Source organism: Sciurus carolinensis, unplaced genomic scaffold (assembly GCF_902686445.1).
Source record: "Sciurus carolinensis unplaced genomic scaffold, mSciCar1.2, whole genome shotgun sequence".
NCBI lineage: Eukaryota > Metazoa > Chordata > Mammalia > Rodentia > Sciuridae > Sciurus > Sciurus carolinensis.
Window position 1 is genome coordinate 297,085 of NW_025920160.1, and position 25,640 is coordinate 322,724.

Below are 25,640 nucleotides of genomic sequence, written 5' to 3' on the forward strand. Positions count from 1 at the left end.
TAATTAAAATCACATAAAAATTAAATACTCAGCTGAAAACTCATAAAGAGGAATTCTATGCAGAAAACTACAGTGCCAATGAAAGAAATTAAAGTTCTAAATAAGTGAGATGATTTGTGTTCATAAATTGGAAGATGCAACACAATAAAAGGTCAATTCTCAATTTGATATACAAGTTTAATGTTATTCTTATCAAAATCTCTGCAAGACATTTTATAAATACAGAAGATTATATATATAAACAAAATCAAGGAAACTAAAACTAATTGAAGTATTATCTGAAAATAAGTTTCTATATTCATTTACCTGTGTTCCACCATCTAGCTGCCATAGAGACCAATATATAAATTTTACAAAAGGCTCATGAAGTTTGGCATTCACAAATGGCATCCACTGTAGCTTCTCTGTCATCATAGGTAAAAGCAGCAGTTTTAGATGTCTGGAACTAACTACCAAATTTTCCAAAAATTAACTGAAGAAAAAATAATTTCTAATAAAAATATCCCAAAATCCCCATATGCTACAGAATTTGGCAATGTGCACCTGAAATTTTAAGTATGTACTGGGTGCAATGCAAGGGCCTGAATCCCAGTGATCTGGGAGGCTGAAGCAAGAGGATTGCAAGTTAAGGGCAGCCTCAGCAACTCAGTGGGGCTATAAGCAACACAGTGAGAGCCTGTTGGGAGAATAAAAAGCAGAAATGTCTGGGCATATAGCTCAATCCCCAGTTACTATCCCCTGAAAAAACTTAAGTATGCATATTTGCTCTCATCAAGCAATAGCATATCAAGGGATTTATAAAGCTTTACCTTAATACACACACTCTTTGAAGCTTAAATGATAAAATAAACATATATCCTTTAAAAATGATAACCTATGCTTATTCTTATTATCATAGAATATTCCATAACAAGCATAATAAAGAATCCAACTTATATAAAATGTTTATTTAAATTCATATTGAAAAAGATATGTGAAAGTATATTTTCTAAAACTATTTACAGATGGATTTTAATAACTTGAGTAATATTTACTTTCTTTTTACACATCTATATTATCATAATTAATGTCAATTTGTAAAAATAATTTAAAAACTTAAAAAGATGCTAATGACCTTTGCTTCAAAAGTAGGTCATTTTGTTAAATGACTTTAAAGACCATAAAGATATATCCTAATACTCTGATAAAATAACACTACTTCTGGAATTTTAGTCAATCTAAGAAATCACCTAAAATATACCCCTGCAAAACCACATGTACAAAGATATTTATTATAACAGCATAAACCTGGAAATATCTTAATGGTTAACAGGGAAATTTTAAGTTAACTTTACATCCAGTGGACTAAAGATTATGAATGTATTGTATGTATACTTATTTTCTGTATATGTATTATGATGTTTCAATATCTTTAAAAAGGCCTTCTAGCTGGGGAAAGACTGCCTCTCCATGATCTAGCCAATTCTTAGAGACAACAAAAAGCATACTTGAAAATGCCTTTGATCTAACCAATCCAGATTCAAACCTCCTCTGTGTGATCCATTCCTTAGGAAAATTATTCTAACTAGCCACTCCTATTCACCCTGCCTAGTCTTTCCTTTCTAATGCTTTCCCTTTATTTCTGTCTTCCACCTCTTGACCACTCTGGTGTCTCTCATGTATCTCTGCATAAACTGCAGTGCCTTCTGTCTCTAAGACCTGTGAATATATAAACTCTTGTTTTTTTTTCCTCTGAGCCTCTCTGCTTTCTCATGTATCTGCATCTGACTGAGAATATCATAAAAGAATACAAATGGTGTGTGCCTGTAATCCCAGCAGCTTGGGAGATGAGGAAGAAGGATCCTGAATTCAAAGCCAGCCTCAACAAAAGCAAAGCATGAGGTAACTTAGTGAGACCCTATCTCTAAACAAAATACAAAATAGGGCTGGGGATGTGACTCAGTGGTCAATTACCCCTGAATTCAATTCCCGGTACAAAAAAAAAAAAAAACTACAATGAGAAAATAGAAACACATTACTGATAAATTAAGTAAAACAAATCTAGGATAAGAAATCATATATAGAACCACAGACATGACTAATAAGTTATGAAAATAAATCTTAGTTTCAAAGTACATATTTGATCTCTTGAGGCAAGATGTGGTACTTCCTCCTTTTGAAATACTCTCCCTCTTCAGATTTGGTGACATCAATTTCTCCTGGTTTCCCTTCTACTTCTCTGACTACTACTTACCAGTCTCTTTTGCTTATTTATTCTCATTTGCCTGACTGTTAAATATTTGAGTTACTCAAGATTCAATATTAGCTACTATAAATTGATGACTGATATATATATATAAACATATCAAACCTCTCCAAGAGTTCTGGGTCTCTCATGTCAATAGCTTCTAGACACAATCCATTTTGCTGTTTCAAAGTCATCTCAAACTCAACATATCCAAAAGAAACTTGTCAGATTCCCCTACATTCCAAGATTCCCCCCCACAATAGTTCCTACTCTGAGTTACTGCTATCAACACTCATACAGTTGCAAAAGTCATAAACCTGAAAGTCAACTTTGACTCCAATTCTTACATGGAATTCATTAACAAGTCCCATCAATTTTATCTCCTTTCATTATAGTCCAGTTCTAATTCTATAACCAACCTCCCAATCCAAATTGCTACCTTATTTTACCTTAATTACTTAAGGTTTCTTAATTATTCTCCCACCACAGACATGTGATTGACTCCAATCCTACCTCCATGTAACAGTCAGAACAATCCTTTGAAAAAATAAACCTGATACTATTTTCTCCCTCAATGTTCTTCACTGGCTTCCTACTAGTGTTAAGGTAGCATTTCCTATAATTCATACAATAAAACCTCAAACAAAAAATAGTTACAGAACATTTCATAAATTGAAAAATGTCCAAATAGTACTTTTATGGATACTTTCATGAATAAATGCATTTTGATAACCACATACTCTGTTAAGATCACAATCTCAATAAAATCTTATGCGTTAAACTCTCCCATCTCATTTTCATATGTGACTGAATATAAAACATTCCTTCCAGGAAACAGGTTACAAAACTCTACAAGGAAGCATTTAAAATAATAAAGCCTGGAAGATATTCAACAAATTCAGACTCTTCAACATAATAACATAAAACATGAGGAGGGGGGAAAGGAGATGTTAAAGTGTCCAAAATATAGAGACTTAGGAGACACAAAGACCAAGAGCACCATGTAGCCCTGGTATTACTTTTTTGGTTGTGGTAGTGGGTTTTTTAGCAATAACTTTTTTGAGACACAATTTGTAACTGAGGAAAAATCTAAATAATCTCTCCAGCTTTACTTACTTCCAGTTGACTTTAAATATCACCAATTTTGAAGGTCAAATCACAGAGCTGATCAATATATTATTAGTCTTTCACTAATCTCTGCTCTAGATAATACCTGTGACATGTGGGTTTATGAAGATAATGGTTGCCTATATTCCCTTTCAAGGACTTGAAAGCTGCTTTTGTCCAAAGAACTAACTATTGGGCTAGGGTTGTGGCTCAGTGGTAGGGCACTTGACTAGCACATGTGAGGCACTGTGTTCTAGCCTCAGCAACACATAGAAATAAACAAAGGCATTGTGTCCATTTATGACTAAAAAAAAAAAAAAAGAAAAGCACTAACTGTTCACTTGGGCCTATGCAGTTGTCCAAAGGGTGACTAAGCAGGGTGAAAAGTCTGGCAATTTTGCCTTTACATTTTATCTGTCCCCTTTGCTACCTTAATTTTTGGATCAGATTGTTTCTGTTCAACTCTACACATAGCTTAAGAAATGCTTGTTCAGAACTGGTAGTAAAAGGTTGATTTGCCCAAAATTTCCCTAATGTCTCTCCTCCCATTTCAACACCAAAGGCAATAAGAAAATGGTAACTAAGATATTTTAAGTTTTACAGGGGCATCATGATGAACAGATTTCCAACTGCCAGATTTTGCAATATCCAACTCCAGACCATTAAACTTGTGCCTAGAAGTTCCCACTTGTTGATCCATTCCTAACCAGACCACCCCTTCTTTTCTCCTTGTCTAAAGATAAATGGGGTCTGAAACTTGTGTCAAGATGATCTTTTGGGGTAGTAGTCTACCATCTTCTCAGTTTTGTTGGTTTACAGAATAAATCTTTTTCCTCCCTCCAATTAATTGTTCATGATTCACTTATCGACTTTACCAGAGGTGAGTAAATGGATTTGCATTCAGTATCTGATTCACCCACAACAAACTTTTAAACTGTATAATCCAGTTAAATTTTTAGAATATTAATAAAATTGTTCAACCCACCACCACAACCAGTTTTAGAACATTTTCCAACTCCAAAAATAATCTCACCATTAGCATCATCCCAACACATGACCCCAAGTCTCCCAGTCAACCACTAACTACTTTCTGTCTATAGCTTTTTTCTTGACTTTTCATACAAATGGAATCATACCATATGGTCTTTTGTGAATGAATTCTTTCACTTATCATAATGTTTTCAAAATTCATGTATTTTTTAAAGACTATTTTGATTCATTGTACATGAATGGGGTACAACATTTCATTTCTATGTACATGATGTAGATTCACAAAATTTGTGTAATCATACATGTAAATAGGGTAATGATGTCTGTCTCAGTTCACTATCTTTCCTGCCCCACCTCTCCACCCTTCCCCTCTGAACAATCCAAAGTTACTCCATTCTTCTCTTATAGCCCCCCTCCCCCATTACATATCATCATCCACTTATCAAAGAAAACATTTGGCCTTTGTTTTTGGGAATTGGCTTATTTCACTTAGCATGATATTCTCCAATTCCATTCAATTATCTGCAAATTTTATTCTTCTTTATGGCTGAATAACATTCCATGTTGTATATATACCACAGTTTCTTTATCCATTCGTCTATTGAATGGCATCTAGTTTGGTTCCACCATCTAGCTATTGCAAATTGATCAGTTATAAATGCTGATGTGACTGAATTACTGTGGCATGCTAATTTTAAGTACTTTGGGTATAAATGCAGGAGTGGGATAGCTGGGTCAAATGGTGTGTTTATTCTAAGTTTTCTGAGGAATTTCCATAATGCTAAAATTCACAAGCATAAAACTTCATTCCTTTTCAATAATAGTAATATTATTATACATTCAGTAATCCACTACAATAGATATAAAAAATCTATTGATTATTAGTTGGTTGATATTTGGGCTAGTTCTACTTGTTGGCTATTATAAGTCATGTTACTATGAACAATCATGTACATATGTCTACAAATGCCTTCATTTTTCTTTACCACACACCTAGTATAATGGCTGAGTTATAAGATAACCTGAAAAACCTCTTTTGAATGAGCAACTGCACTATCTCTCTATGTAGCTATACCATTTTATAATCTTATTAGCACTGTGTATGAGTTTCAATTTCTTCAAATCTATAATCATGTGGCTTTTTTTATATAAGCCATCCTGGAAAGTGTGAAGTGGTATATCATGGTTTCCATTTACATTTCCCTGATGATTAATAATGGTGAGTACTATTTAATGTGCTTGTTGACCATTTATACATCTCTTATACATAAATGTCTATTCAAGTTCATTGGGTATATTGAGCATTTTTATTGCTCATTTTTTTAATACTCAGAATGGAAGTCCCTTATTCAATATGTAATTTGAAAATATTTTTTATATTCTGTGGATTATCTTTTTTAATTTTCTTGATATCTTTTCTTTTTAATATATTTTTGGTTGTTGATGTACCTTCATTTATCTATATGTGGTGCTGAGGATGGAACCCAGTTCCTCACACATGCTAGGCATTCTTCCACTGAGCTACAACCCCAGCTCTTGATATCTTTTGAAGCACAGAAGATTCTTATTTTCAAAAGTCCCATTCTTCTGTTAGTTTTTTTCTTTAGTTGCGTATGCTTTTTGTTATACTTAAGAAAACACTGCCAGATCCAAGGTCACAAATATTTACTTACATGTTTTCTTCCAAGTTTTATACTTTAACCTCTTTACACATTGAGACTTTTGATGAATTTCAGTAGGTTTTTAATATATGGTTTAAGGCAGGAGTGTAACATCATTCTTTTTATGCCGTCATCCAGATGTTCCAGCATCATTATTTGAAAATTTATCCTTTTCTCTCTGAACTCTTTTAGTACTAAGACAAAAATAAATCCTTGTAAACATTAAGATTCACTACTGACTTGACTCTAGTCCACTGATCAGTATGTCCAACCTCAAGCCAGTACCACTCTATTCACTACTATAGTGCTGTAGTTAATTTTAAAAATAGGAAGAGTGTATACTTCTTTTCTAAACATGATGTTGATATTCTGGGTCAACAACAATTCAATATGAATTTCAGGACTTCCCTTTCAATTTCTGCAAAGAAGCTAGCTTGGATTTTGATAAAGAATATAATGATGCTGTAGATTAAATTGAGGAGTACTGGCATCTTAAGAATATTATCTTCCTGATCATGTCTGTTCATTATTTAGAACTTTTTATTTTATTTTATTTTAACCAGAGTTTAGGATTTTTAATTTGTACTAAAGTCACTGAAGCAAAACTCATAAAATATTCTGCTTCCCTTTACACCCCCCCAATGCAAACAAAACAAAAAAAATTTGTAGAAAAAAACAGCTTTGTACATGGGATGAAACAATATAAATTCAAAACATACAGATAAGGATTAATTTCTTTCAATAATCCTCTATCATTTTCAGAGTACATGCTTTGCACCAAAATTACAATACAGTTACTTACTATATTTGTCCACATATTTACCTTTACCAGAGAACTTTGTTTTCATATGGTTTTATATTTGATGTCTAATGTACTTACATTTCAACTTAAAGGATTCCCTTTAGAACTTCTTGTTGGGCAGTTCTAAAGTTTTTGTTTATCCAAGAAAGACTTAATTTCTCCCTTATTTCTGAAGAACAACTTCACTGAATAAAGTATACTTTGTTTGTCAGGGTTTTTTTGTTTGTTTGTTTTTTTGTTTTTTTTTTTTTTACTTTCACACTTGGAATGTGCTATTCTAATGTCTTCTGGCTTGCAAGGGCTTTGCTGAAAATCTGATAAAATTCTTACACAGATTTCTTTGTGTGTGACAAGTTACTTTTCTCTTGCAACTTTGTCTTTGACTTTTAAGATCCTTTTGTCTTTGACTTGAAAATTTGATTTTATTGTGTCTTGATGTAGTTCTCTGGGCTTCTTAGCTGGAGTGTGTTTAGCTTCTTGAATTTGGATGCCTATTTCTTTCCTCAGAGAAAGCACTCCTCAGCCATTAGTTCTACAACAGCTCTCTGTCCCTTCTCCCTCTCTCTTCTTTTTTGTGACTCCCATATTTTGTGCATTGGTCCAAATGATGGTATCACATGAGCCCTTTAAGTTATCTTTCTTCTGTTTTTTCTTTTACCATTCTTAGTTCATTTTAATGACCTGTCTTCAAGTTTGCTGATGCTTTCTTTTGTTTGATCAAGTCTAATAGTGCATTTCTCATATCAGACATTGTATTCCTATTATGTTCAGATATGTAGTATCCCCCCCAAAAAAGTATGTGTAAGGCAATACAACTATGTTTAGCAGTGAAACAATATGGGTTTTAAAAGCATTAACCTAATCAATATATTAATCCACTTGGATGGATTAACTGAGTGGTGATTGTAGGCACTTGGGATATGACTGAAGAAGGAGGTAGGTCACTGGGGGTGTTCCTTTGGGGTATATTTTTCCCCCCAGTGAGTGGAGATTTCTCTGCTTCCTGATTGCTATGTACTGAGAAGTTTGCCTCCTCCACACCCTTCAACCATGATGCTCTGCTTTACCTCAGGCCCAGAACATTGCAGTCAGCTATCCATGAATTGAGACCTCTGAAAACTTTGAGTGCCAATTAAAATGTTCCTCCTCTAAAATTGCTCATCAGGTCTTTTGGTCACAGTGGTAAAAAAGCTGACTGAAACAGATCCTTTCTTAGAATTTCCATCCTTTTGCTGATACTTTGTTCATACATCATTTGCCCAATTTTGTTTTGTCTGTGTTCTCTTTTAATCCACTGAGTATATTTAAGAGAGTTTTTAAATTTTCAGAAACTTCAGAGATCTGCATTTCCTTACATTCAGTATCTGGAACATGTTTTTTGTTCATTTGATTGAACTAATGTCCTTGTTTCTTTGGATGTCTTGTGATTCTCACCAATCCCAACACCCCACCTCCAGTTTGGGCATTTGAAAAACAACCACCTTGGGGAGATCCAAGATGGTGGACTAGAGGGAGGCTGCATTCCTTGTCACTCTGTAACTCCGGTTTCAAGCAGAGGATATCTGTTTCTTGGTGAGGCAGTTTTTGCTGCTTATCATTCCCCTGGTGTTTACCCCATTTGTCTGCTGTGATGACCTAGATTCTGCCAGCATATCAATGCCTTTTTTGAGTGCAGATTGCTCACTGTCAGGCATCTATCATCCACCATTTGCCTGCCTCTTGCTTGTCTGTCACCTGTCTTACACCTATCCATCACCCAACACATGAGGTTCACGTCCTCATCGTCTGACAACAGTCAGCAAATTGATCGCTGACCACCAGTGCAGCACCAGCTGCCTGCTTTTGCAAGGAAGTTCACTGTTACAGTACCTGTAGGTTTGATTACATGTGGCTGCTGCCATTTTGAGACAACAGTCAGGACCCATAGGACCCCTGACTGGACTAACTGAGCCCTATCTCCAGGATACCTCAGCCAGACCTATCACTCCCTGCCTTTGGGGCCCTCACATCAACTGACTGCTGCCTGTTGCCAGGATCCCCAGACTAACTGACGGCACCATATCACCGGGACCCCAGGCCGACTGATTGCACCCGGCATACAGGATCCCACAACCACACCAAACACACTGGACCTCCAGGAACCCTGCTGAACCAACTACATCCAACCTCCAGGACCTCCAGCTGACCACGTCCACCCCAGAGCTGCAGCTCCCCATTTGCCAACACATTTCAAATTCAGAGCAGCCAACTTGGATAATCCTGGAAGCCGTAGCTCCGATCTTTAGGTGGGGCAAATTCCATCCTGAGAAGCCTGCTGGAGGCTTGAAGCTCACTGTCAGGTACCTCTCAGGCATTAGACTACTGAACACTGGGAGGTTTCATTACTATATGACTGTTATACTGTAGATTTTCTTTTTTCTCCTTATTGAAAAAAATTAAGTTTTTACTTCTTTCCTTTTCTTGCTCTCTTTTCCTTTAGTTTGCCTGATCCCTCAGAGTCTCTTTCTCCTTTATTGCATGCTAACATCTGATTTCTTTTGATTACACTCTCACCCTTTCTATTTTCTAGAACTTCTGTATATTCATTTCTTATAACATTAACAGCCACATTCTACATCCCTCTGCATCCTCTTTGTCCTCCATTAGAAACTGCAGACCTTATTGCAAACCTGTTTGTTTTACTGAAGATAATACTTGAACTCATTATGTTTACTATGACAATATTTTTATTGTCCCCATAGGGGCTATTTGGTCTACTATTGCATAGTGTCTGATTTGGGCACTGCTAATATTGATCTCCCATTAAAGAAAGGGTTTTGGAAACCTATAGGACCACTATAAGCCTTTAGGGGGAAATCTTCAATACCCCAGATCTGCACTGCTAGAGGGGAAGATACATAAACAACATGAAAAAACAAAGAAAGAAAATGATCCAAACAAATCTAGATTCTATATTAATAGAATCCAATGGCAGTATGTTACAAGAAATGTCACAAAAGGACTTCAGATTATACATGATTAAGATGATTCATGAAGCAAAGGATGAGATTAGAGAACAAAGGCAGACAATGAATGATAATACCAATAAGCTGAAAGAGCACCTGCAGGAAGCAAAAGATCACTTCAACAAAGAGATAGAGATTCTCAAAAAAAAAAAAAGTGGAAATCCTTGAAATGAAGGAAACAATAAACCAAATACCAAATAAAAAACTCAGTGGAAAGCATCACCAAAGTCTAGACCACTTGGAAAACAGAACGTCAGACAATGAAGACAAAATATTTAATCTTGAAAATAAAGTTGTCCAAACAGAGAAGATGGTAAAAAATCATGAACAGTATCTCCAAGAACTATGGGACATCATTAAAAGACCAAATTTAAGAATTATTGGGATTGAGGAAGGCACAGAGATACAAACCAAAGGAATGAACAAACTATTCAATGAAATAATATCAGAAAATTTCCCAAACCTGATGAATAAAATGGAAAATCAAATACAAGAGGCTTACAGAACACCGAATTTACAAAATCACAACAGATCCACACAAAGGCATGTTAAAATGAAAATGCCTAATATTCCAAATAAAGATAAAATTTTGAAAGCCACAAGAGAGAAGCATCAGATTACATATAAGGGGAGACCAATAGGGATAATAGCCAACTTCTCAACCCAGACACTAAAAGCTAGAAGGGCCTGGAACAAAGTATTTCAAGCTCTGAAAGAACATGGTTGCCAACCAAGAATCCTATACCCAGCAAAACTAACCTTCAGATTTGAAGATGAAATAAAATCCTTCCATGATAAACAAAAGTTAAAAAAATTTAAAAATAGAAACCCTGCACTACAGAATGTTCTCAAGAAAATATTCCATGAGGAGGAAATGAAAGGCAACAATGGAGATCAGCAAAGGGAGGAGCTACCTTAGAGAAAAACCACTCATAGGAGAAATCAAGCCAACTTAAAAACCAAAAATAAGCCAAATGACTGGAAATACAAATCATATCTCAATAATAACCCTGAATGTTAATGGCCTAAACTCATCAGTCAAAAGACATAGACTGGCAGAATGGATTAAAAAGAAAGACCCAAAAATATGCTGCCTGCAAGAGACTCATCTCATATAAAAAGACATCCACAGACTAAATGTGAAAGGATGGGAAAAAACCTACCACGCGCATGAACTCAGTAAAAAAGTGGGGGTTTCTATCCTTGTATCAGATAAAGTGGACTTCAAGTCAAAGTTAGTCAGAAGGGATAAAGAAGGACATTTCATACTGCTTAAAGGAACCATAAATCAGGAAGACAAAATAATAGTAAGTATTTATGCTCTAAACAATGGTGCATCACTCTACATCAGAGAAATCCTTCTCAATTTCAGAAATTACACAGACCACAAAACAATAATTCTGGGTGACTTTAATGCACCGCTGTCACCATTAGATAGATCTTCCAAACAAAATACAAAGAAACCATAGACTCAATAACACAATCAAAAACCTAGAATTAATAGACATATATAGAATATTCCACCCATCAATGAGTGGTTTCACTTTCTTCTCAGCAGCACATGGAACCTTCTCAAAAATAGACCATATATTATGCCACAAAGCAGCCCTTAGGAAATGCAAAAAAGTAGAGATACTGCCTTGTGTTCTATCAGATCGTAATGGACTGAGAGTAGAAATCAATGACAAAATAAAAAAGAGAAATTACTCCAACACCTGGAGACTAAATAATATGCTATTGAATGAAACATGGATAACAAAAAACATCAGGGAGGAGATAAAAAAATTCTTAGAGGTCAATGAGAACGATGATACAACATATCAAAATCTCTGGGACACTATGAAAGTGGTACTAAGAGGAAAATTCATTGCATGGAGCACATTCTAGAAAAGGATGAAAAGACAACAATTAAATGACCTAATATTACAGCTCAAAGCCCTAGAAAAAGAAGAGCAGAAAAACAGCAAAAGTAGTAGAAGACAGGAAATAATTTAAATCCGAGCTGAAATCAATGAAATTGTAACAAAAGAAACAATTCAAAAAATTGACAAAACAAAAAGTTGGTTCTTTGAGAAAGTAAAGAAAATAGACAAACCCTTAGCCACACAAAGAGAAGGAGAGAGAAGACTCAAATTACTAAATATGCAATGCAAAAGGAAATATCACAACAGACACCACTGAGATACAGAATGTAATGAGAAGCTACTTTGAAAATCTGTAGTCCAACAAAATAGAAACTACTGAAGATATTGACAAATTTCTAGAGACATATGCTCCTCCCAACTGAACCAGGAGGACATCCACAAATTAAACAGATCAATATCAAGCAATGAAATAGAAGAAGCCATTAAAAATATACCATCCAAGAAAAGCCCAGGACCAGACGGATTCTCAGCCAAGTTCTACAAGACCTTCAAAGAAGAACTCATTCCAATACTTCTCAAAGTATTTCAGAATATAGAAAAGGAGGGTACCCTACAAAACTTATTCTATGAAGTTAATCTCACCCTCATAGCCAAACCAGGAAAAGACACATCAAGGGAAGAGAATTTTTGACCAACATCCTTGATGAATATAGATGCAAATATCCTTAACAAATATTGGCAAACTGTATCCAAAAACATATTCAGAAAATTGTGCACCATGATCAAGTGGGGTTCATCCCTGGAATGCAAGGATGGTTCAACATTCGTAAATCAATAAACATAATCCATCATGTCAATAGACTTATGGATAAGAACCATATGGTTATTTCAAAAGATGCAGAAAAAGCATTTGACAAAATATAACATCCCTTCATGCTCAAAACACTAGAAAAAATATGGATAATAGGAACATACCTGAACATTGTAAAGGCTATTTATGCTAAGCCCATGACCAACATCATTCTTAATGGAGAAAAACTGAAATCATTCCCTTTAAAAAGAGGAACAAGACAGGGATGTCCTCTTTCTCCACTTCTATACAACATTGTCCTCGAAACTCTAGCCAGAGCAATTAGTCACACCAATGAAATTCAAGGGATATGAATAGGAAAAAAAAAAACTTAAGTTGTCACTATTTGCGGATGACATAATTATATATTTAGAGGATCCAAAAACCTCCTCTGGAGAACTTCTAGACCTCATCAATGAATTCAGCAAAATAGCAGGATATAAAATCAACATGCATAAATCTAAAGCATTTTTATACACAAGTGACGAAACAGCTGAAAGGGAAATAAGGAAAACAACTCCATTTGCAATAGCCTCAAAAAATATAAAATACTTGGGAATCAATCTAACTAAAGAGGTAAAAGATCTCTACAATGAAAACTACAAAACATAGAAGAAAGAAATTCAGGAAAATTTTAGTAGATGGAAAGATCTCCCATTTTCTTGGATAAGCAGAATTAATATTGTCAAAATGGCCATACTACCAAAAGTGCTATACAGATTCAATGCAATTACATTTAAAATCCCAATGATGAAACTTACAGAAATAGAACAAGCAATAATGAAATTCATCTGGAATAATAGGAAACACAGAATAGCTAACGCAATCCTTAGCAGGAAGAATGAAACAGGGGGTATTGCAATACCAGAACTTCAACTATACTACAAAGCAATAGTAACAAAAACAGCATGGTAATGGCACCAAAATAGATAGGTAGATCAATGGTACAGAATAGAGGACATGGACACAAACCCAAATAAATACAATTTTCTCATACTAGACAAAGGTGCCAAAAATATGCAATGGAGAAAAGATAGCCTCTTCAACAAATGGTGCTGGGAAAACTGGAAATCCATATGCAAAAGAATGAAACTCAACCCCTATCTCTCACCCTGCACAAAAATCAACTCACAATGGATCAAGGACCTTGAAATCCGACCAGAGACCCTGCATCTTTTAGAAGAAAAAGTAGGTCCAAATCTTCAACTTGTTAGCTTAGGATCAGACTTCCTTAACAGGACACCCATAGCCCAAGAAATAAAGGCAAGAATCAATAACTGGGATATATTCAACCAAATAGCTTTCTGTCAGCAAAGGAAACTATCAGCAATGCAAAGAGAGAGCCTACAGAGTGGGAGAAAATCTTTGCCACTCATACTTCAGATAGAGCACTAATTTCCAGAATATATAAAGAACTCAAAAAAACTCTACACCAAGAATACAAGTAACCCAATCAACAAATGGACTAGGGATATAAGCAGACACTTCACTGAAGAAAATGAATAAGCAATCAACAAACATATGAAAAAGTGTTCACCATCTTTAGTAATAAGAGAAATGCAAATCAAAACTACACTAAGATTCCACCACACCCCAATTATAATGGCAATTATCAAGAATTTAAGCAACAATAGGTGTTGTAGAGGATGTGGGGATAAAGATACACTCATACATTACTGGTGGGGCTGGAAATTAGTGGAGCCACTTTGGAAAGCAGCATGGAGATTCCTTAGAAAACTTGGAATGGACCTACCATTTGACCCATGTATCCCACTCCTCGGCCTATACCCAAAGACCTTAAAATCAGCATACTACAGAGATACAGCCACATCAATGTTCATAGCTGCTCAATTCACAGTATCCAGAATGTGGAACCAACCTAGATGCCCTTCAATTGATGAATGGATAAAGAAACTGTGGTATATATATTACTCAGCTATAAAAAATAATGAAATTTCATCCATTTGCAGGCAAATGAATGAAATTGGAGAATATCATGTTATGTTAGATAAGCCAATCTCAAAAATCCAAAAGATGAATGATCTCGCTGATAAGCAGATGATGACACATAATGGGGGCTGGGAGGGGGTCAAGAATGGATGAAGGAGGACTGTGTAGAGAGAAAAGAGAGGTGGGAGGGGTGGGGGGAAGAAAAAAATAACAGAATGAATCAAACATCATTACTCTATGTAAATGTATGAATATGCAAATGGTATGCTGTTACTCCATGTACAAACAAACAACATGTATCCCATTTCTTTAAAATAAAAATAAGTTTAAAAAACCCTCCTTTCCCTCCTTTCCAAGTCTATACAACTAGCTTAATGCAGGGAAGAATTTCATCAATCAGCCTGACTATAGACTGTAAAACCTCTGATGTTTTCTGAGAGATATGTCTTCTCTAGGCCTGTATACTTTATATTGTCTTGAATTCCTCAGCCTTTCTTGTTTCTTCCTAAAAACCCATAATTCTTCTGACTTCTTTGTTCAAAAGTACACATCTCTGAAGCTCTAACATGGTATGGTATTCACCTGTTTTGTGCAACTTCCAACCTATGCCATCATTTTCTTCAGCAAGACAAAAACCAATAGGCATGACAAGACATCAGTACTGTGAGTAGCTTCCAGACAAGTGAAAACATTGACTGCACAATCCATTCTTTTCTTCCATTCCAAAGGAGGAGCTGGGATATGGGAGTTTCTTCCCAGTTGCATTGTACTGTGGGGGGGCATGGACATGCAAAATCCCACAATTTTTCCTATTCCATTTTATGGATTCCCTTTTTGACTGCACATTGACCTGACTGCTACAGCATTTCAACTGGTCTCTGGAGTCCTCTCAAACATGTCCTGGTCTACATATTATAGTTAATTTGGTGTTTCCAGGGGATTATGAGGGTTTGGATCTTCCTAAACAACTTGATGCATAGTCCTACAACCACAATTTTGTAACCATTAGCTGTAATACATCTATTCTTGGCAGATTCTACTTAATGCTACTACATTTTTCCACTCTCAATTTCTTTGGAAATATCCCACTCATCTATTTTGAATCACACAAGAAAACTAAGTTTTGTAAGGTATATCCAGTCTGATCATCTATCTAATTGACCACAGTTAGTTCCCAGTGACTTTTTGCATTTTTAAGTATTAAACCCATCCTTAAATGATAATGGGTTACAACTGTGATAAAATACATAACCAAATGTGTCAGAAGGAATCAAAGGTTAATTTCTAAAGATATTACTCTTTTGGTTTGGGAGATAGCTCAGATGGTAGACTGCCTGCCTTCCAAGCACAAGGTCCTGAGTTTGATACCAAGTACCACAAAAAAAAGAGATCACTCTTTGAAATTACTTTTGAGTTATAGTAGCATTCTTATAATAAATATAAGACTCACCAAAGTGGTTTATGCTTTAATCCTCTTATTCTCTTACCAAAGAAAATAAGTTTTTTTTAAAAAAGGATCATATTATTTTAAAATCAAAAAATATAAATGATATGAATACTTGCTTATGTTGGCCATAAATATTCAATTCACTAATCCATTAATTTGGTACTATTTACCCTTTTCTTATTCTATTAATACTTTTCTTAAGTTTTAAGATTGCTTTACCTTTATTAACATATTAGTAAAGTGAAACAGTATTTCAGATATAAGAATCTATGCTCAGCAAAACTTGCAAATCCCAATTAAGTCAAGACAACCTAGATGTCCTTCAATTGATGAGTGCATAAAGAAACTGTGGTAAATATATAAAATGAAATATTACTCAGTCATAAAGAATGATAGACTTATGGCATTGGCAGCCAAATGGATGAAAATGGAGAATATCATGCTAAGGGAGATAAGTCAATCTCAAACAACCAAAGGATGAATGATCTCAGTGATCAGTGGATGATGACAGATAATGGGGGGTGGGAGGGAGGCAAGAATGGAAGAAGGAGGGACTGTATAGAGGGAAAGAGGGGTTGGAGGGCTGGGGGTGAAGGAAAAAATAACAGAATGAATCAAACACTATTACCCTATGTAAATGTATGATTACAAAAATAGTACATTTTACTTCATGTAGAACCAGAGAAACAACATGTATCCCATTTGTTTTCAATAAAAATAAATTAATAAGTATATCTTTAAAGATGACAAAGCAAATCCCAAGGTATATGTTATAAATATTATATTCTTATGCCATTAAACTGATGTACAGTTATATATGATCCAGATTCCATTTTTGAAAATTGCCAATTGTTAGCTTTAGTGTCTTATGAATGTGCCATCACATCATCTAGTCCTACAAAATGGAATTTCTCTGCAGAACTTAAATACGTCAGGCCTTCCTACTTAGCATATATTCTAAGGTAAGGTTAGCATTGGCATAGGGGAATACTTGATGTAGGTGATAAAAATTCTATACAAAGGTTCATTTGCCCCCCATCACTGCCATAACAATTTACCACAAACAATATTTAAACAACCCACTTTTTATGTTATAGTTCTGTAGACTGGAAGTCTGATGTGAACCTTAGACTTCATTGATCACTATGATTATGATATCTACAGAAACTATGTTCCTTTCTGAAGGTTGGAGATGATCCAGTTCCTTGCTTATTCAGGATGTGGCAGAATACAATGCTTTGAAGTGGTAGGACTGAGATCACCATATCTTTGCTAACTTGTAAAATAAGGGCAATTCCCAGCTTCTAGAAGTCACTCATGATCCTTCATTGTCAAAGAAATAATGTTAGGTTGACTCCTTGAATTCCACCTCTTTTTTTTTTCATTTTTTAATTTTTTTTTATTCTTGCATTATAGTTGTATATATGATGGAATTGGTTATTACATATTTGTGCACACATATAATAAAACAATATAATTTAGCCAATATCACTGATACTTCTGACTCTTCAATGTTTTCATGTATTTCTTATGGAATCTAACCATCAATCTCTAAATATATTTTATCCTATTTATAAATCATTAGTACCAATATTCAATTTAATATCTGTAATATAAGAAGTTCTTTCTTGATAGTCATGAAGCGAGCTGATGGGCAAGTCAGGCTGCTTGCATCATGGAGGTAGCAGGCGGGCACCCAACCTGCCTGCCTTGCAGAGTTGGGCAGCGGGTAGCCAACCTGCCCAACCACCAGGCCAAATACAGATGCCACCACTGAACAACCCCATCCATTCACCACGCTGAGGTTTGTCACCATAATGGAGTTAGCCAGAAGCTTCTTTATAGGCTGGTCCAGGCATTTTGAATTACTCCTAAGGTCATGGCCATCATCATTGGAAGGGCAACTCCCTTCCTGAGACACCTACAGGAGTCTAGAAGACCATTGACAAGACTCAGGAACCAAGAAGAGAATGTATTGAGAGACACAGGAGCAAATCAGAGTTACCAGGGAATATACCCCACCTGAAGGCCACCATCCATAGAAGGCCAGATTCCTAGTGGAGCACCACATAATCAAGTTCCTCCAACTTCAGGCTATTGAAGGCTAAGAGGTGAGTTATTGGAAATCTAGAGAAACTATTAATCAATAGAGGAAATCTGCAATATCCCAGAGTTTCACTACTAGAGGGGTACATACCTGAACAATATGAGAAAACAGGGGAAGAAAATGTCCCAAACAAACCTAGATGGTATAGCAATAATATCCAATGACAACATGGCAGAAGAAATGTCAGAAAGGGTGTTCAGATAGTACATAATCAAAACAATCAGAGAAGCAAATGAGGAGATGAAAGAGCAAATGCAGGCATTCAAGGATGAGATGAAAGGGCAAATGCAGGCATTGAATGATTGCACCAATCGACAGGTAAAAGAGCAAATACAGGGAGCAAAAGATCATTTCAATAAAGAGTTAGAGATATTGAAAAAATAAACAAACAGAAATCCTTAAAATGAAGGAAACAATAAACCAAATTAAAAACTCCCTAGAAAGCATAACCAATAGGATAGAACACCTGGAAGACAGAACCTCAGATATTGAAGACAAAATAAACAGAGAAGATGGTAGAAAATCATGAACAGAATCTACAGGAACTATGGGATACCATGAAAAGGCCAAATTTAAGAAGTATCAGGATTGAGGAAGGCTTAGAGAAAAAAAAACAAAGTAATAAACAATCTATTCAATGAAATAATATCATAAAATTTCCCAAATCTTAAGAATGATATGAAAATCAAGTACAAGCGGTTTATAGGACTCCAAATACACAAAATTATAATAGACCCACACCAAGGCACATTATAATGAAAATACCTAACATACAAAATTAAGACAGAATTTTAAAGACTGTGAGAGAAAACAATCAAATTACATTCAGGGGGAAACTATATGGATATCAGCAGATTTTTCAATCCAGACCCTAAAAGTTAGAAGGGCCTGGAACATTTTTCAAGCTCTGAAAGAAAATGGATGCCAACCAAGAATATTATACCTAGCAAAAATTACTTTCAGATTTGATGATGAAATAAAATTCTTCCATGGTAAACAAAAGCTAAAAGAATTTACAAAAAGAAAGCCAGCATTACAGAACATTCTCAGCAAAATATTTCATGAGAAAGAGATGAAAAACAATGATGTAAGTCAACAAAGGGAAGAACTACCCTAAAATTACAACCAAATAAAGGAGAAATCAATTTGTGTCAAAAAAATGAGCTAAATGACTGGGAATACAAATCATATCACAATAATAACCCTAAAAGTTAATGACCTGAACTCATCAATCAAAAGACATAGACTGGATTAAAAAGAAAGTTCCAACAACTTGCTACCTGCAAGAGACTCATCTCATACACAGAGATTCCCACATACTAAAGGTGAAAGGATGGGGAAAAACATACTATGCAAATGGACACAGTGAAAAAGCTGGAGTATCCATCTTCATATCAGATAATGTGGACTTCAAGCCAAAGTTAGTCAGAAGGGATAAAGAAGGACATTTTGTACTGCTTAATGAAAGCATAAATCAGCAAGACATAACAATCATAAATATCTATGCCCCAAACAGTGGCTCATCCATATACATCAAACAAATCCTTCTCAATACCAGAAATCAAAGAGACCACAACACAATAAAACTAGGTGATTTTAACACACCTCTCTCACCACTGGACACATCCTCCAAACAGAAATTGAACAAAGAAACCATAGTTCTCAAAAACACAGTCAATAATTTAGACTTAATGAACATTCATAAAAGATAGCATCCAACAAAGAGTGATTACACTTTCTTCTCAACAGTCCATGGATCCTTCTCTAAAATAGACCATATATTATGCCACAAAGCTACTGTTAGCAAATACAAGAAGATAGAGATAGTACCTTTTATTCTATCAGATCATAATGGATTGAAATTAGAAATAAATGACAGAGTAAAAAGCAGAAACTACTTCAGCACCCAGAAATTAAATAATATGCTATTGTATGATGAATGGATAACAGAATACATCAGGCAGAAAATTAAAAAATTCATAGAGATAAATGAGAAACAACATATCAAAATCTCTGGGACACTATGAAAGCAGTCCTTACAGGAAATTTTATTTCATGGAGTGCATTCAATAAAAGAAGAAAAAAATCAACAAATAAATGACCTAACACCATGGCTCAATGCCCTAGTAAAAGAAGAACAGAGCAACACCAAAGGTGGTAAAAGACAGGAAATAGTGAAAATCAGAGCTGAAATCAATGAAATTGAAACAAAAGAAACAATAAAAAATATGACAAAATAAATAGTTGGTTCTTTGAAAAAATTTAAAAAAAATGATTAACCCTTAGCCACACTAAAAAAGAGAAGAGAGAAAACCCAAATTACTAAAATTGAGAATGAAAAAGAAAATATCACAACAGACACGAATGAAATACAAAACATAATTAGAAGCTATTTTGAAAATCTATACTCCAACAAAATAGAAAATCTCGAAGACATCAAAAGGTTTCTAGAGACATATGAATTGCTTCAACTGAACCATGAGGACAAACACAATTTAAATAGACCAATTTCAAGTAATGAAATAGAAGAAGTCATCAAAAGCCTACCAACAAATAAAAGTCTTGGACCAGATGGGTTCTCAGCCGAATTCTACAAAACCTTTGAAGAACAGCTCATTGCAATTCTTCTCAAAGTATTTTATGAAATACAAGAGGAGGAAACCCTCACAAACTCATTCTATGAAGCTAATATCACCCTGATACCTAAACCAGACATAGACACATCGAGGAAAGAATTTCAGACCAATATCCTTAATGAACAATGATACAAAAATTCTCAACAAAATCTTAGCAAATTGCATACAAAATATATTAAAAAGATAGTGCTCCATGATCAAGTGGGTTTTATCCCAGGGATGCAAGGTTGATTCAACATCTGAAAATCAATAAATGTAATTCACCATATCAATAGACTTAAAGTCAAGAATCACATGATTATTTTGATAGATGCAGAAAAAACATTCGATAAAATACAGCATCCCTTCGTGCTCAAAACACTGGAAAAAATAGGTATAGTGGGAATATTCCTTAACATTGTAAAGGCCATCTCTGCTAAGCCCATGGCCAATATCATTCTAAATGGTGATAAACTGAAAGCATTGCCCCTAAAAACTGGAACAAGTCAGGGATGCCCTCACTTACTACTTCTATTCAACATTGTTCTTGAAAGTCTAGCCAGAGCAATTAGACAAACCAAAGAAATTAAAGGGATATGAAAGGAAAAGAAAAACTCAAACTATCCCTATTTGCTGATGACATGATTATATATTTAGTGGAACCAGATAATTCAATCAGAAAACTTTTAGAACTCACAAGTGAATTCAGTAAACTAGCAGGATATAAGATTAATGCTCATAAATCCAATGCATTTTTATACATAAGTGAAAAATCTTCAGAAAGAGAAGTTAGGAAAACTACCCCATTCACAATAGCTTCAAAAAAATAAAATACTTGGGGGAATCAATCTCACAAAAGAGGTGAAAGACCTCTACAATGAGAACTACAGAACACTAAAGAAAGAAATTAAAGAAAACCTTAGAAGATGGAAAGATCTCCCATTTTCTTGGATAGGCAGAACTAATATTCTCAAAATGGCCATACTACCAAAAGTGCTATACAGATTCAATGCAATTCAAATTAAAATCCCATTGATGTACCTTGCAGAAATAGAACAAGCAATCATGAAATTCATTTGGAAGAATAAGAAACCCAGAATAGATAAAGCAATCCTTAGCAGAAAGAGTGAAGCAAGTGGTATCCCAATACTAGACCTTCGACAATATTGCAAAGCAATAGTAACAAAAACAGCATGGTATTTACACCAAAATAGATAGGTAGATCAATGGTACAGAATAGAAGACATGGATAGAAACACAAATAAATACAATTTTCTCATATTAGACAAAGGTGCCAAAAATATGCAATGGAGAAAAAATAGCCTCTTCAACAAATGGTGCTGGGAAAACTGGAATTCCATATGCAACAGAATCAAACTAAACCCCCGTCTCTCACCCTGCACAAAAATCAACTCAAAATGGATCAAGGACCTTGGAATCAGACCAGAGACCCTGCATCTTTTAGAAGAAAAAGTAGGTCCAAATCTTCAACTTGTTGACTTAAGATCAGAATTCCTAAATAGGACACCCATAGCTCAAGAAATAAAAGCAAGAATCAATAACTGGGATGGATTCAAACTTAATAACTTTCTCTCAGCAAAGAAACCATCAGCAATACAAAGACATAGTCTACAGAGTGGGAGAATATCTTTGCCACTCATACTTCAGATAGAGCACTAATTTCCAGAATATATAGAGAACTCAAAATCTCTACACCAAGAATACAAATAACCCAATCAACAAATGGGCCAGGGATATGAACAGACACTTCACAGAAGAAGATCTACAAGTAATCAACAAACATGTGAAAAAATGTTCAACATCTTTAGTAATAAGAGAAATGCAAATCAAACTACACTAAGATTCCACCTTACCCCAATTTGAATGGTGATTATCAAGAATACAAGCAACAATAGGTGTTGGAGAGCATGTGGGGAAGAAGGTACACTCATACATTGCTGGTGGGGCTGCAAATTAGTGCAGCCACTCTGGAAAGCAGTATGGAGATTCCTTAGAAAACTTGGAATGGAATCACCATTTGACTCAGGTATCCCACTTCTTGGCCTATACCCAAAGGACTTAAAATCAGCATACAACAGAGATGCAGCCACAATAATGTTCATAGCTGCTCAATTCACAATATCCAGAAACCAACCATGATGCCCATCAATTGATGAATGGATAAAGAAAATGTGGTGTATATACCATGTGTATATATACCATGTGGTGTGTATATATATATATATATATATATATATATATTCCGTTCTATATATATATAGAATATATATATATAGAATGGAATATTACTCAGCCATAAAGAATAATAAAATTATTGCATTTGCAGGCAAATGGATGCAGTTGGAGAATATCATGGTAAGTGAGATAAGCCAATCTCAAAAAAAACTAAAGGATGAATGATCTCACTGATTAGCGGATCATGACACATATAGGGTATGGGAAGGGGACAGGAATGGTGGAAGGAGGGACTGTATTGAGGGATAACAGTGTGGGAGGGGTGGAAGGAGAAAAAAATAACAATGAATCAAAAACTATTACCCTAGGTAAATGTATGATTGCACAAATGGTATGCCTCTAATTCATATACAGAAAAACAAGATGTATCCCATTTGTTTACAATAAAAATGAATTAAAAATGTACTTTCTCCTTGATTTTAGAATCCTCTTGAAAAATAAATCTTTTTAGCCCTTCATGCCTAAAGATCAAGTAGGTTCTAGTAGGTTCTGAATCCTAAAAGTATGGATAGGAGTAATTGTCCATACCACTGAATATTTATAATTCAAATATATAATTATTTCACTACTAAAGTCTTATCTCTATTTTTAAAAGATAAATTCCTATCACATTAGGAAAACATAAGTGTGAATTAGTTTGATAGGGTTCAAAATGAAACTTTTTGAAGTGCCTATTATTGTGTTCATATTTTATCAAAAATACTTTCAATATTTTTCACTTATAAGATATCCTAGACTTTTCCTTATTTAATTTTCATATCTACTGAACCATATGTTTCAAATTAAAAAAAAACCTTTACATAATTTTCTTGAATATTATTTTGCTGAGAAGATTTGAGTAAAGACTTTTCACCATCCATACCAGATTCTTCATGTTTTACTTTGCTAAGGAGATGGTGTGAAATCCAGTCCATGAAGACCATTAGAAGTTCATATACTTTCCCATTAAGTGATATCTATCTGTCAAAAATTAAATCAAACAATTATGTCAATTTATAATCTCATCAAAGTTATAGAATAATTTACCTATTGTGCTTTTACCATGTTTTAGATATTTTTTAAATGACAGAGTCTCTGCATGCAAGCAAAAAAAATTCCAAATCAAATCTGTCCAACTAATATTAAAAAATTAATGCTGGCTAAGATAAGCAAGAAACTGATAAAAATGAAGGTAAAAGAAATGAACTTTATTAACAAATTAAGGAATTTTCATGAAAGTTCTTGATTCAAGTTTGATAAGACAGAAAAGTAAAATTGGCTTTAACTCTACCATTTAAATCATCATATATCTAAGAGACTCTAACAAATCTGCAGGTTTCCAAAGGTAAAGAAATTCCAATATGGGAATACATATTTTCTTTTTTCCAAAAAAGTTACTCTCTGTCTTTATACTATAAATTCTATTAACATGATATGCAAAATTATAAAGTCAGTATTAACAATAAGATCTTATGATTTGAGTTACTGTACCTGAAACACTGCTGAAATATATTGTTTTTGCAAATAAAAATGTATTGCAATATTCTAGAGATATTGTCTCTAAAGGTATACCAAAAAGAATGTTTGCTAAATGAAAGAAAAAGACTAGAGGACAAATAAATTTTTCTCTGAAGAAATTTTCAGTCACATGTTACCTTAGAAGTTTTAGAAACTGGTACTTTTTCTTGTTTTACACTTTTCATTTCATGAGCAGCATGGGAATCTTCTTTCAATCTCTGTGTTGTCATAAATCATACTTCCTCTGCAACAGTACATCTCCATATATTAAAGAATGATTGTATGAAAATTAAGCAAATCCAAATATAATTATGTTGTGAGGAGCAGACAATCTACCTAGAAGTTATCCAGATCAGCTTGATCTCTTTTAGCCTGAAGTTCCATCTTCCTGTTTTCTTCACTTACTTCATTTAACTAGGGAGGAAAAAGTTAAATATTTCAAATATAAAACTCAACCATTTTCATATCAAAAGAGTTTCTCAATCTGGTCTACTTAGCCAAGCAATGTAGCAAAACAGAGGCAGCATTCATGATTAAGTAGGTCACAGCTAAAAATCACCATATTATCCTAAACATTAGTAGTGTCCAGGAAAGTTTCCTTCATTCTATGAAAAATTTGCAAGATCCCTGACATCTTAAAGGCACTTATTGTAGTGAGAAATGTTTTTCAAGTAAAATTTCTATTGAACAACTATATATATATATGTACAAATCTTGAGTGTGCAGTACCATTAGTAACCAGATTGTAACATGTATCTAATAAATGGGAAGAACTGACATGTATACAACAATGAGTCTTTCATTCATGAACATAACATATCCTTCCATTTAGGGTGTTTTTTTTTTGGCAGTGCTGGAGATTGAACCCAGGGCCTTGTGCTTACAAGGCAAGCACTCTACCAACTGAGCTATCTCCCCAGCCCCCATTTAGATTTTATTTTTTAATTTAGTGTTTGTAGCTTTCAGGACAGATGTCCTACACATCTTTCTTTAGATTTATTCCTGGGTAGTCAATTTTTTTTTATGATACTACATATGGGATCTTTCAGTAAATAGCACTTAATACTTCATTGTTGCTATTGGCATATAGAAATATGCTTGATTTGTGCATGGTAATCTTACTTCTAGAGTCTGCTAAATTTGCTTATTCATTCAAAGTTTGTCTACATACCTCTTTGGCTCTATGTAATGTATGTAAGTATACAATCATATAATCTGTGAATGACTAATATTTTTCTTTCCAATCCTTTCTTCCCTTTAC

General features: G+C 34.5%; 1 pseudogene; it reads right to left on the minus strand.

Moving 5' to 3' along the window:
* The window catches only part of LOC124974654 (coiled-coil domain-containing protein 138-like), a 94,573-nt pseudogene that overhangs the window by 51,342 nt on the left and 17,591 nt on the right, over positions 1-25,640 (minus strand).